Source organism: Lactuca virosa, chromosome 3, assembly GCF_052849685.1.
Source record: "Lactuca virosa cultivar CGN04683 chromosome 3, Lactuca_virosa_CGN04683_v6, whole genome shotgun sequence".
Taxonomy (NCBI): Eukaryota; Viridiplantae; Streptophyta; class Magnoliopsida; order Asterales; family Asteraceae; genus Lactuca; species Lactuca virosa.
Window position 1 is genome coordinate 400648832 of NC_136428.1, and position 15139 is coordinate 400663970.

The 15139-nt window shown below is 38.0% G+C and overlaps 1 long non-coding RNA gene across 1 annotated transcript; it reads left to right on the forward strand.

Moving 5' to 3' along the window:
* The first annotated feature begins 5064 nt into the window (after positions 1 to 5064).
* On the forward strand, positions 5065 to 5972 carry LOC145163193 (uncharacterized). Its single transcript, XR_013739633.1, has 4 exons — positions 5065 to 5120; positions 5369 to 5457; positions 5561 to 5624; positions 5874 to 5972. It is a non-coding gene; the product is annotated as an uncharacterized LOC145163193 (long non-coding RNA).
* The last annotated feature ends 9167 nt before the right edge of the window (positions 5973 to 15139 follow it).

Here is a 15139-nt window from a genome sequence, read left to right on the forward strand (position 1 = left end):
AGATTGAGATTTTAATCAAATTTAGTCAAATATATATAAATGTTATGTTGGAATGGTTCAACATAAGGAAATTCTATATATGGAAATGTTAATTGCGTTCTCAAATTTGATTATGATTACGGCATCCCTCTTCATAGTCAAAATAATGACAACTTGGCAAATAGAAATGTTATGGAAATGTTAATTGCGTTCTCAAATTTGATTATGATTACGCATCCCTCTTCATAGTCAAAATAATGAGAACTTGGAAAATAGAAATGTTATAGAAAAAGACTGATCAAATATCATGTCTTTATGTTAGGCATTATGAATCGTGTCCCATATGCTTCGGGTATAGGATCGATTCATATGCTATAATTTTCTCGTGTTCTAATTTTCCAAATGCCTAGGGCATTAAGAGGGAAAAAGGAATAGAACCGAATATGACTAAAGTGGTTAAACAACTGTTAAGGACAATCTAAGGTTCGCCAAAAGATTGGTCGCTTAAGGACAGTTGGAAGTATAGTAATGGATGAACCATATTGACATTATTATGAATAGACAGGAGTCTATTCACTACAAGAAAAATACCCTTTAATGACGCGCAAACAATGACACTCGCTGATTTATGATACGCATTTTTGTGTGCCCTTAAAAATAATGTCAGCCTTCCAAAATTTGAAACATAGAGGACACGTATGTTTGGGTGCCCTTAAATTAGTGTCTCAAGAAAAAAAATTAAAAACATGGAGGGCGCTTTATCTTAAACGCGCGTCCTCTGTAGGAGTCGCTTTATAATTTTAGTGAAACGCGCCTTGAGTAGATAACGGGGGAAAACGAAACCCTAAAATTTTGAAAACATTCTCACTTCTCCTTGGCCTCTGCAACAATCGTCGATCTCAGTACCCCACCTCGTTTCGCCTTGCCGTAGCTTTGTCGGGAATGTTAAAGAGAAAGAGAAAGAGAGATCACCGGAGTTTTGCTTGAAAGGTGAATGTGGATGAAATAGGCTAGGGTTCTTTTGTAATTTTCTTTTCTGTTTCCATCATCCCCGCAAAATACAACCCTACGGAATTGATGCTTCCCACTCGTCTTTTCCGTCTTCTCACTTGTGTATGTAATATCTTCTCTTCTCTTCTGTGTATTTTTGCTCTTAATTACTCCTTTGATTTCCTTCAGTCACCATTGAAATCATCACATGTAAGCTAGGGTTTTGTTAAGAACCACATGACGACCGCTCTGTTATCGGCGACCTCGACTCACTCACCTTTCAGGCCGGCAACATCAGCCTCAACCTCACCCTATTTTCTTACCTAGTAACTTCATTTGTTGGAATACAAATTGTCTATCTATGAAGCCCTAGGTCTGATTCTTCTCCCTATTCCCCAAACCGCGCTCCTCCTCAGTCCTCACACAGTACACCATGAACCCTAGACCCATCGTCAAGCATTCTCACTTCCTTATATATGGGTAATACTTCTTATCAGGTGGTTTCCTCTAAAGTGCCAAAGAATGTATCAGTTTCTCCTACATCTTTGCTGTTCCTGGACAGCTGCCACATCAAGTTGCTTGGAGATGTGGGGTTCCAGGTTCAGTTTATGCCAATGGGTTCGTTTTTCATATTTGTAGTGCTTCAGGTAAACATCAGTTTCTATTCATGTTTCTTATCCATTAATTCATAAATATTTTGTCATGTTATGTTTATCCAGAGTATTGAACAAGGTATATCCTCTGCCTCTAAAGAAAATGTTGGTCAACATGATGAAACCTAGATTCAGGATTTCACAGGTACAAATCGTTGACTTTTCATCTCCAGAGGCAATATTCAAAAAAAAATTTATATATGAAATATACATGTTGATATAGTATACATATGTGTGAGTATGATTGTATGTATGTATGTTTATACAGGGCAGTGCAAGACAATTATTTCAACGGTTGCAGGGACCAATGGAAGAGGATACACTGAAATCTCATTTTGAGAAAATTATTATGATTGGACATAAACAACATTACAGAAGGACACAAGTAGTCTCTCAACAACTTTCTAACTTATTTTATGCTATGCAATTATTATTAGTATGAATGATTCTACTGTACTCATATAATCATTTTTCTGCAAAGAATGATAATCAGGATCCAAAACAGTTGCAGCAGCCTCATACTTCTCATGCATTTGCTCTTTCTCAAGTCCGAATGGGTTACCGGTTCTGAATCACAATACTTGTTGGTATTTAAGGTCCGAGTGGGTTACCGGTTCTGAATCACAGTACTGGACCACCTATTCTTCCTGGATCTTGTCCTGGTCCCGCTCCTTCAGCTCCTGGTTCTTCTAATTTCATTCATGGAACTAATCTTCCCTCTGCTTCTTCCCTTGTTGGTAAAGCTCTGATCTAACCTTCACAAGGTAGATCAGCCAAAATTGTTAACAATAACTCTTTTAAAGTCAAATTCTTTACTATTACGGTCTTCAAGTGTTTCTTGTAATATGAAATGTCTTTTTTTTTACTTTTATTTGAATCAGCATGGCAAGATGTCATGCAGAGCATCAAATGAACCTGGTTGCAGGTTTGTTTTTTCTAGCAAGAAGGGTAAAATGGTCATTTTAGCTTCTTCATAGTTAGATCATTCATTCAAGTACAAGAGGTAAATTTTAACTTTTGAATGCCAAACTTGCTGCTTAATATAAACTCACAGATATACTTTTATTACCAGTTGCAACATAGTTTTTTCTCAGATTTGTTGTAAATGACATATTATATTTGTATATATGTTTAGAGCTACCTTTTCTGTGAAGATTTCTCTTTCACTAAATTACAAGTTTATCTTACTTATAATCTTGTTAGTTTTCACTTTCCCATAATGTATGCTAAAATATTAGTTTGGTTTTTGCATCTATGTGAATGGGGCTTGACTTGATTTGAGTTTTTAACTTTTTGTTTACTTGCAGCTTCATACCAAAATACTAGTTAGGGATCACAGGATGAGGAGGATCCAAATAATCCTGAAATCTTCAGATATGGCTAGGTACAGAGGAGATGAAGCATGCGATGAACATAAGAAGAGTTGATTGGATCATGGTTGGGTTGAAGCCATGAACATAAGAAGAAGAGTTTACGGAAAGAATCAAAGGAGGGTATACCGAAAATATAGAAAAACACTTTTACTTTTAATATATTAATTTAAAGAAAGAAAATTCTTATATTTGGTTTTCGGTTGTGGTTGGTGTGGATGCTTCAGAAGCAGAGGAGTTTGCTGAGGTGGCAACGAAACCTCTAAAAGCCTTGCCATACGATACACCTGGTCAAACATTTATTGCATTCGAGAAACCAGAAGGCATTCCAGCTGTCGGCAGATTTTCCAATGTCTTGAAATTCTTCGTAAATAGGTAATAATTCTTTTATTTGTTTATTTATTTTTAAGAAACAAACAACTCAATCAATGTTTTATTTGCAGGTTGATCTATCGACTGGTGAGGTGGAGGAAGATTGCACCAAGCAATATTTTTCCTCTGTTTTTTCTTGTTTTCGTTGTTCTAGTCCTTCTTTTCTTCTCCCCTAGTTCTTCTGTTTTTCCTTGGTGAAAAAGGTTCAGGTACAACTGTGAATATCACTGATTACATATTCAACAGAAGTACTGCTATTACAATTGAGAAACTTTTTACAGATACTGAAAAGAGTCATAAAATCTTGAAACTCCTTATAAAGTCGTTATTGAAGAATAGCTGTTAATAATCGAGGGTAAACTTCATCACCTCTAGTACATACAGTAGCAGGTAGGTGTGGGCTTCTTTCTTTTTAATTTTGTTGGTCTTTGTAAAAATACCAATTTCATTCTAGTTAAATAGCATATGTGTTACTTTTTCAACATTTTTGTAGTTTATATGAATCTGTTGTAGGGTTGGGAAGATGTCTCTGATGAACCAATAAATTCTAATTACCAATCTCCTTATTTTCCAGCATGTTCTGGACTCTGATTTCGTTTCAGATTGAATAATTTTGATAGGAATGTGCATTGTGAGTTTAGCAATCAGTACAAGACAACCATTGGAGCTGATTTCCTAACAAAAGAGGTTCAGTTTGAAAATAAGCTCTTCACAATGCAGGTGAGATGAAGCTTCAAATACAATTACATTTGTTATTACTGTTGGAATATAATCTAGACTTAAGGGTATTTTGGTAATTATGTTAGAATTTTTGGAAATTATATCACTATTTAATAAGTTAGCGATTAAAAAGGGTATTTTGGTAATTATGTTAGAATGAGATCACTACACAACAACCTATAAAAAGGGCAAACAAGTCAAAAAACCAAAATAGTAACTTGGATTCGAATCTTACAAACATTGAAAGTATGATATTTGTAGTTCTCAAATTGTTTTGTGTGTAAATGTTTTGATTTTTGTGTAAATGTAGCAGGGGACAAAGTCCTACTGAAGGTGGGATAGGGGTGAGGAGGTCGGGCAGGGGCAGGGGCAACAACAACAATAACAACTGTGGTAGCTGTTATTTTCCTGTTCAATCAAGATGGATCAAGGAAAAGTCTTGTCCTGCTCATATTCTTTGCCTTACTCATCTATCTGTAAGTTATCTTAATATTTCTATTTCTCCTTTCAATCAAGACATTATTGCCCCCCACTATCTCTATTCTCTACTTAAGAAGCTAGCCACACTGAGAGAACCAGAATTAACCCCATTTACATTGAAAATTTTAGGCAATGTGTTGTTGCTGATTACAGAAGCACCACCAGATACATGGATCAATCATATGCTGTTGCTGCTGTTGTATCTGATTCTTTTCGTCTGCCTCTTGATTCATTCTCTACAAGACACTTCAAGGAGATGGTATGATTTTTTTTTGAAGGCTTAAATGCAATAAATGGAAGTAGAGTGAAAGTAGAATGGTATTTGGGATTGTTTAAATATTGATGTGGTTGGTGTGGTGTATCTGATTCTTCAACGTGAATGTAATTCTTATGATTCTCTCCTCCCAATCCCAAGGTCAACATTACTAATAATAATAATTGTATTTTTTTTTAATTTGAGATTTATATTTACATTTCAAAATGTTTTTGTGACTTGTGTAGAAGTGTTGGACATGATGGTAGAGGTACTGCTGTGACTTGTGTAGAAGTGTTGGAGGTAATCCTTTACCCACTTTCTTTTTATCTCCAATTTTTAACCAACTATCTTTACACTGTTATTGTAAAGTTTAATAGATATCACCAAATCATAACATTTTGTTTAAATTATAGGTCCACCTATCACCAATTTTTAACCACTTTCTTTCTATCTCCAATTTTTAACCAACTATCAATTTACACTGTTTGGCAAGTCTATAAAAACCTTTTTCCATGTGTTTCATTTTATGGAGTTTGTTTCTGATACAGGTACCTGAAGGATACGGAATTGGGTGTTTTGAGTGACATGGCTGACATTCATAAAAAACTTGCTGGAAGCCTGGAAGTTACTAATGAAGGTAATAATCTTATACTTTCATTTATTTGGTTTTGTAAATAAGAGTCACTATTGGTCAAAATTTGTTGTTTTCAATTCATAATAATTGTTATAGAAAAATCTAGTGCTAGTAATGTTGACCTTGGGATTGGAAGAAGAAGAAGAAACAAGGCTGCAACTATAGTTCAGGTACTATGGATGAATTATGTTTGTAAAGTATTTAAGAAAATGATTAGAAACAAGGGTGAATAAGCAGAAAGCAAATCTTACACTTCAATGTCTATGGAGATCAAATGTAGCAAGGAAAGAATTAAGAATGTTGAAGCACGGGAATGGATTTTCTATAAAAAATCTAAGTATTATATAATACAATTTTATCTAAATGCTTTGAATTATAAAAATAAATAGTAATTAAAAAATTATAATATGTTGTCACAGGTTGCAAGAGATGCTGGAGCCCTTAGAGAAGCTAAGGACAAAGTAGAGAAGTGAGTTGAAGAGCTAACATGGAGATTAGATTTTGAAAAGCATTTGAGGGTATATTTTTTTATATTTCTTGTATCTAATTAGTTTGTAAATTTTTATTACAACTTCTATTGATTTGTTTTATCTTTCCATGGAACGATTATTTGCATGACATTAAATTTTATGCAATGGATTGCATTTTTTTATATTATATTTTATTTTCTATTATGAGACATTAAATAAAAATTTAATTTGAAAATTAGTAAATCTATAAATAATATTTTTTTAAAACATTTAAAATTATGATACGCAAAAATGTGTGTCATCCTCATTTATGACATGGCCTTTCTTGAAAGGGGCTTTAATGATACGCAATGCGAGTCGTAAATGCGTGTCGTAAGGTTACGACACGCAAATGCGTGTCGTAAGGTTACGACATGCAAATGCGTGTCATCTTCCTTTATGACAGGGCCTTCCTTGATACGCAACGCGTGTCGTAAACGCGCGTCGTAAATGTGTTTCGTAATTGCACGTCGTAAATAGACGACACGCTCTCGTTATGACAGGGCCTTTCTTGACACGCATTTGCGCGTCGTCTGAGCGTTTTACGACATGCATTGCGCGTCGTAAAAGGCTGTTTTTCTAGTAGTGATTAATAATGAGTTATCCTATGGCAAATATGGAATATTTCCATATTGGGAGTTGAAGAATAGATGAGAAAGTTAGAAACTTTAATGCAAGAAGGATGTTCAAAGGAATGTACTTTGAATTTGAGACTTCATTTCCATGGAATTGTCTTGTAACAATCTCCAAAGGAATATTTTGTAATATCATTGGTCAAGCCTTTGTGACTTTTGGCACCTATACATTACAAAAGAATCATTGCATGATAGTTTTGAATCTAACACTTTCTAGCAGTGACAAGAATTTGGAATTCTTACACTTGCAATAAGGATTTGGAATTTTGAAATGAGCATTATTGAAATGTTTTTCAATTGATCTATTTCACAAAGTAAGGACCATAGACAAAGATAGTGTGCATGCTTGGTGCATGACATAACTATCGTTTAGACAAACATAGTGTGCATGCTTGGAGCATGTCATAACTATTGTTTTAATTCAAGTATTAAGTTGATTATTCGAAACATTATACAATGAATGATGAGTAATCAATATGGCTCAAAAGTTTTGGGGCCATATAGGATTAGTATTATTCTTGTGTTTCACTTTGCATGTTTTGACTTCCCGAATAACTAGGTTATTCAAACCATCCACAGTCGATCATACTTTGGAAGTAGGTATTGAGGCAAGACTGTCATGAATGGGTCAGTAGCTTGTCTAGGATAAGGTGGCTGTAGTGTTCATGAGTACTCCTGGAATAAGAGTATAGGATTCAACCCACGCTCATCTGAATCACTTCATGGATTTTATCACGATTGATCATGAGATGATAATATCTTATATTCTTGAAACGGAGACATGTGAGTTGTAGTTGCGAGTCGGTTGCACATTGACATATGTAAACACACCAGTAACTTGGATGTTATAAAACATATTGTTGTGTATAATTTGATGAGTAAGTACAAGAGAGCATTTGAGTCGAAGTTTTTCCGTTCCTTTTACCCCATGTGGATAAAAGTGATATCTATGGGCCCCTCGATGATTTAGTGATGACACTAGGCCTGGACTGATTTGATTTGTTCAATTAGTCGTACGTCATAAATCGGAAATCGGGAAACAACAGAAGGACAAAGAGTATGATTATAATCCATGTCTCAGTCCATATGATATCTAAAATGGAGGAATATATGATCCATTATCTAATGGACACGTCATTGACTAGGTAAGAGTTCGACAACAACTTTTAAGAGCTATGATTGCTAGTCAGGTTGTGGAGTCGTACTTGCAATAATAGTTATTAGACTTATCCAAGTGGGAGACTGTTGGATTAGTGTCTAAGTTCATAACTATAATTGGTATGTACTTGACCCGAAAGTAGTATGGTCAATTTGGGTTGCATGGCACCGGAACAATGAATAATTGAGAAGAGGTTATTTATGATTTATTAATATATTGTTCTAATATATTAATATGAAATCATATTATTTAATTAGTATTGATCAAAAATTAGTTTGGAATTAATTTTGTGATCAAAAGAGACTTATTAAATAAATAGGGATTGATTGTGTAAATCATTCATTCTTAAATAGTGGGTTTATGATCCATAATCCTTTATGTTGGGCTAAACCCATGTGGTGACCCATGGATACTCGGTGGAGTTTAAAACCCATGGAGCATGAGGAATGTGGAAAGTCATGCAGATTAGGGTTTGCATGGTGTAACCCTAGTTATGTCACACTATATAAAGGACCCCATAGCTACCCAAATCGACACCTAAGTGAAAGGAAAGAGGGCAAGCCGATTTTATGAAGTGCAAGTAACCTCCTCTCAAGTTCCTCCATTGTTGGTGGTGTTGTGTGATTCCATTTGAGGTACAACACTTGGGGCACTAAGTTCTTAAAGGTCCAAGGCTTCCAACTACAACAAAATGTATGCCATCTAACTAGTTTTTGTAGTAAGGATACTCCATTGTATGCTAGTTAGGATGATGCTTTGGATAAATAAATGTTTGCATGTATATTAGAGAAAACATAGATCCAAAGCATCTAGGGTTTCATGTACACCATAGGAGTGTTAGAATGCTCAAAAGCCTTCAAAATGGACCCTAGGAGGTCAAATCTATGTTTTGGTTGCATTAAGACCATGTGAAATCGAATGAATAGTTTTAGACATAGAGGGACTCGGCGAGTCACTTATGTGACTCGGCGAGTCAGGTTGCATTTTCCCTAAAACGCCTTATGATAGCGAGTGTGTGTTGAGTTGGAAGAGGACTCAGCCAATTGGGTTCATTATGAACCTGAAGATCATCGTACTCGATGAGTTCAAGGATGAACTCGGCGAGTCCAAGGCAATATCCCAAACATATGAAGATGAAATCGACGAGTTCAAGGATGAACTCGGCGAGTCAGTTGTAGATGGTCCTGATTTTGTTTAAAGGAGAACTCGGCGAGCCCTTGTAAGGCTCAGCGAGTAGGATCGAGTCTTGGCGTTTTCATGATTCTGGAACTCGATGAGTTGTGGGGGCCAACTCGGCGAGTCGAGTCAACTGGATGTTGACTTTGACCTAGAGTTGACTTTGACCAAGTTGTTGACCTTGACTTTGACTTTGACCTGAGTTGAACATGAAATGGTAATTAAGGAAGACTGTTATGTATAGGAACTAAGAGGGGTTGATTCCAACAGGAAGGATAGTCAGACACGTTACGACATTGAGGTGAGTTACCTTCCAGTAGAAGTGGGTCTACGGCCACAATGTCGGCCCTCTAGTAGGAGTTCTTTGTTAGATGTTTGAATTCGTGATAATTATCTGGTTTGTTATGCTTATGAATTGGTATGCTATGATGATGTGTGATAATGATAGGAAGGGTAGGATAGACCATGGTACCGGTCGATAGGGCCGAAGGGGTATGCCAGCACCCGAACAAGCTATGCAGTACATGATTTATATGTTATGCACTAGGATACTATGTGGTAGAACTAAGGGGTGAAATAGTCCCCGGTATCGGGCGACAGGACCAAAGGGGGGAGGGCAGCACCCTGATATGCTAGGCTAGATACCGGTCGACAGGACCGAAGGGGTAGACCATCACCCTGATATGCTAGGCTAGATACCGGTCGACATGACCGAAGGGGTAGGCCAGCACCCTGATATGCTAGGCAAGTTACCGGTTGAAAGAGACCGGAGGGGGTAGTACCCAGATATGTTAGATTGTATGTGTTATGTATGGTATGTGGTATGATGGGGGAACTCACTAAGCTTCGTGCTTACAATTTTCAGTTTTGTTTCAGGTACCTCTTCAGCGAAGGGGAAGGAGCCGGCGCGGTAGCAGCGCATCGCACACATATGATTTCCGCATTTTGAGATCCATGGGATTGGACTCTGACATTATTACTATTTTATGTTATGGTTTTGAGACACGTGACTAAGGTTTTATGAAATGATATGAATCATTGATGTTTTTTAGTAAACTGCTTTATAAATTACTTAATTAAAAACAAAATTTTTGGTCTTGAAAATTGGGATGTTACAAGTTGGTATCAGAGTCTTGGTTTGAGGGACTCGGACACACCTTTGGGGGTGTCTGGACTCAAATCGAGGGTTTGGAAGATTTTTACAAGAAGATAGTTTTTCTACAATTTAAAATAAAAAGGTTTTGAGAAAGAACAAGGTGTGTTATACGTGCGACCGGCTGAGCTCAAGTAAGTTTTCCCCATGATACCCATACATGTTATGTTATGATGTGATATGATTATGAGAACTGCATGCTAGATTAGGGCTAAGGATCTAGGAAGGATGCCTTGTATGCCTATTATATGTGTATGAGAACAGCATGCTAGATTAGGGCTAAGGATCTAGGGAGATGCCTTATGTGCCTGTTATATGTGCTTATTGAGTTACATGCTAGAACTGATTAGGCAGTAATATGATAGCCTGAATAGGATATGCTTGGTATGGTTACTCAATGCTCGAATGCTGCTTGCTTTGTGCTTTAGGATTGTAGTTATATTTAACTAACTAGTAAACAAATACATTAAGTTACATATTGCGAGGACTAAATAATTTCAGAAGTTTAGGTCTAGCCCTATTGCGCAGCTCTTGTTTGAGTCCAACTATTGTAGGGCAGGATCTCTCATTCGAAGAATTATCTAGTAATAGTGATATGTGATGGTATTCGCAAGCTAGTTAGGTAAGGGTGGCAAGAATTCCTTATGCAGCTGATGGCGGAGAGTAGGTCCCTCCTCGTCTAGTCCCTCCTCAGACTCGTCGAGTTCCATCTTATTCAGAATCGGGACAACTCGACTCAATTCGTCGAGTTCTTCTACGAACTCAACGAGTTCCTTGGTCTGTTTGGGACATCTTAATGGATTAAGCCCCTACTCTTCAGATCCAAGTTTCATACTTCTCATATACACTGAAAATGTCCTTTTAAAGGTAAACTTTCCAACTTTACCCGTTAATAGCCTTACATAATGAGTTAAGCTCAAACCCTAGTCCTTTAAGACCTAGATCAAACACCATCAATACTCTAATCCAAGGCACATAAATTGAGATCTAGACCCTAAACACTACAATAACATGCAAAGCTTCCACCTTTCTCTCCATGCATGGCATTTTAGAGCTTAAAAGGCCAAAATAACATCCTATAGCTTCCATGGGGCTTTAATGGCCATAAAGTTTGCACCTTTATGTCATGAAAGCCCTCCATGATTCCAGATCTGATGGTGTACACACTTGGGACGTTCATTTCCCAAAGGTCATGCTTCTTGGACCAAAAACCCAATAAAGTGATAATAAGGATATCTAAGAAGTTACTAAGCAAGTTTGAGACTTGATTACCAGAAAATGATGAGAATGAAATGGTGTTTTTGGATCTACTAACTTCTTCTTGAAACCCCAAGCTTCTCCTTACTTCACAAGCTTCAACACACACAAAACATCACTCAAAAATGGGTTACAAGCTCATAAATGCATTAGGGTTTCTGGATTTAGGGTTTGGGTAATGGAGGCTAGAAATGAAGCCAAAACCCTAGAGTTAAGTTGTTTAAATAGGGTGAAAATCTCGGATTTAGGGTTCCCAAACCCAGTCCAACTCGTCGAGTTGGTCCCCTCCAACTCGTCAAGTTGGTCTTCCAAAAACACGCGTGACAACATTCCTACTCGTCGAATTCTCGCCCTTGAATTCGAAGAGTTGCCTTCTTGTTTGGAGATTTTCTTTCCTCATTTGGACTTCTGGTTTCTGGGTGTTACAACATTATTTGAAAACATACAACATATAACAATATTATATTAGAATATTCTATATATACACAAATTTTGCATGTAAATAAATGAACTTATTTAACAAAAAAACATAGAATATTATTTTATTATATTATCAACGTCATACATCATATGTAACGCCCCGATTCTCGAATATCAATTTATGGTGATAAATTCTCATGGATTCAAGGTCTACTCGACGATTTGGTTGCCTGACTCGTCGAGTAGCAGCGGGTTAGGCCGCGTACTTAAGTGACCTACTCGCCGAGTCCAAGAAGGGACTCGACGAGTAGGAGCTGGAGGATGAAACCCTAATTTCCAGGGTTTTGCACCCTATTTAAAGGATCATTTTCCCCTTAGCGCCCCTTTACTGCCTCTTGAGAATCCAGAAACCCTAATTCGTGTGTGTGCTCCATATTAGTGTAAATTTCAAGCTTGGAAAGAAGATTTTGTTGCTAGAAGCTTGAAGATCAAGAAGTTGGAGGCAAGAACGTTTGGGGATCTGAAGTCTACCTCAGTTTAGCATCATTTGAAGGTAACAAGTTGTTACCTTGACCTTGTTCTTTCTAGATCTCTTCATGTTGAAGACTAGGGCTTTTATAGCATGGGTAATAACCATTTTCGGGTATGGGCTAGGATCTGAAGTCGTAACTTCAGATCTGAGCTCATCTTGGACTCTAGAGCCATAAAGTCTCCAGCTTTAGCAAGCATGAGCCCTCCATGTTGAGATAAACCCTATTGTAAGCTTGGGATTGACAATCTAAGCCTATAGAGCCTTGCATGCACGTAAAGGTTGCAACTTTACGTGATAAACATACCTTTAGAAGTTGGATCTATAGTATGGAAACTTAAAATGGCTTAAAAAGCATCTGTATGAATGTAAGACTGAAGGGACTCGGCGAGTTGCATGGTCAACTCAGCGAGTCCGATGAAGGTTGTCGTGGGCTCGGCGAGTCAGTCGAGTGACTCGGCGAGTCAGTGAGGGTTTTCCCAACCTTTGGACACGTATGAACACGACGAGTTGTAAAGGGAAAACTCGGCGAGTTGGCAAAGGAGTTACAACCACTGACACTAGGAACTCAACGAGTCACTCAAGTGACTCGGCGAGTTGGCTAGTCATGCCAGGAACTCGGCAAGTAGCTGAGGGTACTCGAGGGGTTGAGGTCAACATGGACTGTTGACCTTGATAATTGACTTTGACTTTGGCCGAGGGTTGACTATTGGACTCCTGGGGTATTTTGGGAAATTGGAAATTTATGAACATGGTTTGATGGTAACTATAGGTGGTGGAGTTCGTGTCGGTGATCCGAGAGGTTAAGCTTATCTTTCGAATCGACAATTGTGAGGTGAGTTATCCTCACTATATCAACAGGGTCTAAGGCACCAATGCTGGCCCTTTATCATATTTGTATCCGGGTATTTGCTTGATATGTTTATTGATATGTTAGATCTGCATCCTGGTAGTTAGGATGGTATTATGCTAGTCACCTGGTTTAGGTCGGTATCCTGGGTATATAGGATGATGTTACGTTAGTGACCGGTTAGGTCGGTATCCTAGTTATAGGATGGTTGCTGTGTTAGTGATCTGTTATATCAGTATGATTATCTGTTATATACATGCTAGCGTATGATATTTATGTGCACATGATTGTTTGATTAGTATGGGGGTTGGGTTGAGGCGGGTCCTGCTTCGTGCTGTAGGCCAACATACCCAGGGCGGACCGGATAGACTGCAGGCTCAGGAGGGCACATAGTCAGGCCGAAGGCCCGACGAGCATTCCGGATAGGCTGAAGACCCCAACAGGGCGGTCTAGACGTGACGAGGCTCGGAGAGTGGGCCAGATAGACTGAAGGCCCGACGCGGGCGGTCCAGTCAGACTGTAGACTCAGAGAGTGGACCAGGTGGACTGAAGGCCCGTTACGGGCGGGCCAGTCACACTGTAGACTCGAGATGCGTGGCTGTTCTGTGTTTGTTATATGATATGTTATGGTTGTATGTGGTTGGTATTTTGGGGGTAACTCACTAAGCTTTCGGGCTTACAGTTTCAGTTTATTGTTTCAGGTTCAGCAGATGACTGCGGGAAGGTGAAGGCATGACCGTACACTTCCTCGATTTATGATTTTGATTTATGGGAACTCTGATGTTTAAACTATTTTGAAGACAAACTATAATAACTAAATGGTTTTCTATGATTTAAAAAGTTTTAAATTGGCTCAAATTTTATGGGTGTTACAAGTTGGTATCAGAGCCTTGGTTTGAGTGAATTGGAGGAACATTCGTCTGAATCCAGTCTCAAACTGAGGAAAATGGTTTCAAAATAATTTTCAAATGGTTTTCAAATAATGAAGGAGGATGCGAGTGTACGATCAGCCGGAGCCAGTAAGTAGTCCCCAAAATACCATACAAGTTAATTGATATTATGTTATATGTTAGAACAGCATGCTAGTAATAATATAAGGATCCTCAGAAATCGTATGATAGAATTGCCTGATCTTTGATGCCTTATCTTATGTAGAGTACCTCATTGATTGTTTGTGACTCTTTCGTGTGTGAACTAACTATTGGGTGAATACTCTAAGTCACATGCTACATGGGTTAAATGGTCTTAGGGTAAGGGAATTGTTCCTGCTGCGCAGCTCTTGTCTAAGTCCAATCGTTGTGGGATGAAATCTTTTAGTCTAAGATTGTTTAAGTCGTGCGGTATGTGATTATATTCATGCAAAAGTTAACTGGCACCAATGGAGGGTCGTGTGGCAGTTGGTGGATGGGTGGGTAGTGAGAGGCCGGGAGGCCAGTTATGAGATAGTTAGCATTCCTCTAGGAGTGAGGGTTGAGCACTCGCGATGTATAAGTATATTGTTAGGGCGTTGTGGTAATACTTGAGACAAATATGGGTAGGCATGGAAGGTAGTATGGGCCCGTACTACTGAAAGCACAGGACCATACGCGTAGCAAGGAAGTCACAACCCCTAGGGTTTTTGATTGGGAGTTGGTTCCCAGATTTTTATGAGGAGTATCTTGTCACACCCCAAAACTGGAACGACGGAATCGTTCGTGGGTGGAGGACGTCATGTACAGTATCACAACAAAGCATAGTAGTAAACAAGCAACAACATCATCCATTGCATTAATAATATAATTTCATACAAGTGTGTTCTGTGAAGTTTATAAGACACCAAAAATGTAAATAAAAAATAAGAGATGAGTCTTGAACGAGCTCCATCTTCTCAAAACCTGGCATCGGTACCTGTCTACTGATGACCTGAGAATACAAGTTATTTTGAAAGAGTTTATCAGCTTTAAAGCTGGTGAGTTCATAAGCATTTAGTGTCATTGTTTGTATGAAAATGTATTTAA